This window comes from Trachypithecus francoisi, unplaced genomic scaffold (assembly GCF_009764315.1).
Source record: "Trachypithecus francoisi isolate TF-2019V2 unplaced genomic scaffold, Tfra_2.0 Lachesis_group13, whole genome shotgun sequence".
Taxonomy (NCBI): Eukaryota; Metazoa; Chordata; class Mammalia; order Primates; family Cercopithecidae; genus Trachypithecus; species Trachypithecus francoisi.
The window spans coordinates 116,000,771-116,005,379 of record NW_022681458.1 but is presented as its reverse complement, the minus strand read 5'-3'; positions in this window follow the sequence as shown (position 1 = coordinate 116,005,379).

Here is a 4,609-nt window from a genome sequence, read left to right as displayed (position 1 = left end):
ACCGCCACAGGTGGGCGGGGTCCCTGCGGGTGGGGCGGCCTTGCTGGTGCAGGAGCCTCGCAGGTGGGTTGGAGGACTCTGGTTGGGGGCTTTAGAGATGCCTGAGCGCCACAGGTGGGGGCAGGGGCAGCGTCCGGGGGAGGGGAGACCGCAGGGGGGCGAGGTCACAACGTTTGCTGGACGCGCCATGGCGGGGCGGAATAGAACCCGGGGAGCATCTGGGCGGGGGGGGGGGGCAAGGGAGACCGTGAGTGGGCGCGAACGCCAGGGCGGGGGGAAACCCCGCACTTGCTGGGATCGCCCATGGCGGGGCGGGATGGAATTGGGGCGCGGAGACCCTACCTGGACGCGGAGGCTCGCGGCAGGCCCGGCTGCTCCTGCTGTTGTCGGCGCCGAGCCCGGCTGCTCGCACACCTGTAGCTAAAATGGAAAAGAATAGCTATGACTCTTTTTTTTTTTTTTGACAAGTCATGTATTTTAATGGTGCTAAAACTAGAGGTTTTTTTTTTTTTTTTTTTTTTTTTAATATTTGGCCTTAGCAATGAATCCTCTAATTCAACAGGAAGATATTCTCATGTGCGTCCGTGTGAAGAGACCACCAAACAGGCTTTGTGTGAGCAACATGGCTGTTTATTTCACCTGGGTGCAGGTGGGCTGAGTCCGAAAAGAGAGTCAGCAAAGGGAGATAAGGGTGGGGCTGTTTTATAGGATTTGAGTAGGTAAAGGAAAATTACAGTCAAAGGGGGGTTGTTCCCTGGTGGGCAGGAGTGGGGGTCACAAGGTGCTCAGTGGGGGAGCTTTTTGAGCCAGGATGAGCCAGGAAAAGGAATTTCACAAGATACTATCACCGCTTAAGGCAAGGACCGGTCATTTTCACTTCTTTTGTGGTGGAATGTCATCAGTTAAGGTGAGGCAGGGAATTTGCAATTCTTTTGTGATTCTTCAGTTACTTCAGGCCATCTGGGCATATACTTGCAAGTCACAGGGGATGCTATGGCTTGGCTTGGGCTCAGAGGCCTGACAGATATTACATGCCACGCTGACCCTACAGCTTCTACCCAGTAGGACCTGAGGGGTGTGTTTGTTCTTTATTGTCCCCTGACAGATGACTCCAAACTGTGGCCCACACCAGCACACAGTTATACCCCAGGAATGATTACTCCTTGGCCAGGAGTGCAGGCTTCACTGGGCCCTCTGCCCCAGGGGCTCTCCGCAGCTGCAGCAGGTGTCTGCTCAGGGCTGCCATGTCTTCTGAAGGCTCAGGCTCATCAGGGGAGGAGCTGCTTCCATGCTCGCTTCTGTGTTGCTGGCAGAATTCTATTGCTTGCAGGCTGTTGGACTGAACTCCCCAGTCTCTCCGTAGCATCAGCTTCAGGCTACCCTCTGCCTTGGGCAGGTGACTGGCTTTGCCAGAACTAGCACCTATCAAGAGGCAGGGGGAGAGTTCCTGTGAACGGAACCTGCAGCCCCTCCCAATCCAATCTCAGGAGAGACCGCCATCTCTTTTGCCTGGTTCTATTCATTAGAAGTGAGCCGCTGAGTCCAGCCCCCTTCGAGGGTCTGGCTGTGAACACTAGGGGCAGGGGCCAAGGGGAGCCACTTGGGAGGGGAGGTGCTGCCTGGGACCTGCCTAGGACAAGGTGAAGGAGAACATGCCTAGGGACCATGCCCTTCCCACTTCCCCTCTGTGGTGAGTGCAGGAGTTGCGGATGTGCCCTAAAGGAGTTGTGGCATCCCAGGAGGGAAGCAGCTCCCAGCCATGAGGGCACCATGACCCAGTGCCCCAGCATGTCGGGCTGCACATTTCAGGGCTACCTGAGCTGCAGCCTCTTCCCCTTCCCTGCTGTCTCTGCCTGTGCATGGAGTGGGCATCTCAAATCTGCAGAGGCCAAACTGAACTCAGGCCTCTGCACCCCCGCACCATCCCCCACCGCTCAGTCTTCCTCAGCTCAGCTCCTGGTGACTCCATCTTCCCAGGGCCTCAGGCTGAAGCCTTGCAGTTCTCCTCCACCCCGGCATCTAAGTCCCTCAGAAAAGTCCCTCTTGACTCTTCGTTGCATCTGGAGCCACTGGGGCCAAGCCACCACCTCTGACCTGGACCGGAACAGGCTCCCTCCCCATCCCCTGCTCTGCCCCAACCCCATGCCTCGGGTGTCCTCAACTTCAAAGTCAGGGTGCACCTATCAGGATGTAATTGAGGCATCTTCTGTGCTGACTCGGAGTCACAGGCCCCACACATGGCACACTGGCCTGTCCTCTGCTCCCTTCAGATCCTGGTGCTGCCCAGAGGCCCATGCAGGCACCCGACAACCTCAGGCCCAGCCTGCTCTTTCCTCAGCCCAGACCCTCTCTCCCTACCAACTCTGTCCACCTTCCTCAGCCACCATAGTAGGAAGAACAGCCCAGAGTGCACGTACTGCCTCTGCTGGGGTTGAGATGACCTTTGACCCAAGAAGGGAGGTTCAAGCTGGGACTCACGAGCCAGCAGCAGCCCTGGGACGACCCCAGACCCACCAGCTCAAAGCATCTGATGCCAAGGAACCAAATGATCCAAAGGAAAGGGGCTGATGGGGCCCTGGACCAGCTTCCCTGTACCCCCCTCCCTGCCCCCCCAAAGCTTCCCTGTGCCCCCCTCCCTGTCCTGCCCCCAACCCCCTTGCCCCCCTCCACACCCCCACCACTGCAAAGCCAGCCCTCACAGCTCGGTGCCCAGGGACAGGTAGAGCTGACTGATGGTCTCCAGGAGCTGCCCCCTCCAGCACCTTGTCGGTCACCTTGCGGGCCAGGGAGAGCTGGAACTCATGGTAGATGACACACTGGGCCTCGCTGGGCATGACGACGCTGTAGAAGTAGCACAGCCACTGGACGGCCCGCAGCTGGCCTGGGCAGAAGACAAAATGGAAGACGTCAGCCTCCCAGCATCGAAGCGGGGCTGGCTGGGCTCGGAGGCCCCTGCGCTGTGCTTGTCTCTTTCACACCTCTGTGAACCTGGGCCCCATAGGCAGGGAGCCTGAGCTCAGACAGGCCATGTACCTGTACAAGGGCAGACACCGAGCACACCGTGACATGGGCACAGCTTAGTGCAGATGCTCATGGTAGAGGCCGGCCTTCTTTACAACTCCCAGGGCCGAGGTCCTGACCAGGCTCGGCCCCTGCACCAGGCCATCTCTTTCTGCTTCACAAAGTACCTCTGGCGAGGACCAGGGCCGCCTTCAGGCTGAGCTGATGAGGCCAGGGGCACAAGTAGCCCCTGTCACAGATGGAACCCTGAGAGAGCAAAGCCAAGTGTCAGGTCTGCCACACGTGGCATCAAGTTGGGGGAATGGGGTTCAAAGCCAGCCCCTGGTGTTCCCACACATGCTTCTCTCATGCAACCAGGCTCCAAAACCACAGGCTCACTGGCCTCTCCCAAAGCCACGGTGCTGGGAACAGTGGAAAGCTTCTGATTTTCTAGTGTCAGTAACATTCTGAAGATTAACACCGGAAACCAGGTATGCCGAATGGACATCTGTCACACGCGCCCCCCAACGACAGCTGAATACACAGTCCTCACGAAACTGCAAATCAAGAGTGAAGGAAACGTGGGAAATTCAAAAATATGTGAAATTACACACTCCTAAACAACCAGTGAGTCAAAGAAGAGACCATCAGGGAAACTGAAAACTAATTTGAGAAGAATGCAAACAAATGCACAGCCCGGGCCAGCACAGTGGCTCACACCTGTCATCCCAGCACTGTGGGAGGCCAAGGCGGGAGGATCGCTTGAGTCCAGGAGTCTGAGATCAGCCTGGGAAAAATGGTGAAACCTTGTCTGTATAAAAAAATACAAAAATTAGCCGGGTGAGGTGGTGCACATCTGTAATCCCAGCTACTCAGGAAGGTGAGGCATGAGAATAGCTTGAACCTGGGTAGAAGTTGCAGTGAGCCAAGATTGCACCACTGCACCGCAGCACGGGCAATGGAACAAAACCTAAAAAAAAAAAAAAAAAAAAAAAAGCACAGCGTATCAAAAACTCCAAGATGCAGCTAAGGCAGTACTGAAAGGGAAATTTATCACTGTAAATGTGTACATTCAAAGAAAGAAGAAAAATGTCAAATCTAAAACCTAACCTTCCACCTTGAGAAACTAGAAAATGAACTAAACCCAAAGTGAATAAAAGGAAAAAAATAATACACGTGAGAGTGGAAATGGGAAGTAAAAATACAGAGAATGGAAAAACAAAAGAGATAGTCAACAGAACCAACAGTGGGTTTTTTGAAAAGAATAACAAAATTGACAAGTCTTTCACCAGACTGACCCAGAAAAGAAAGATGGGACACAAATGACTCAAATCAGAGACTAAGCACCATGGCTCACGCCTGTCATCCCACGCTTTGTGAGGCCGAGGTGGAAGGATCGCTGAGGCCAGCATTCAAGACCAGTCTGGGGAACATGATGAGACCCCTCTCTAATAAAAATAAATAAATAAACACAAATTACACCAAGTTTCTAAAATCAGAAGTGAAAGAGGAAACATTGCCGACCTGACGAAATAAAAGGATTCCATAAAACACTATGAACAATTGTACACCAACAAATCAGACCATCTAGACACAACAGCCAAACTCC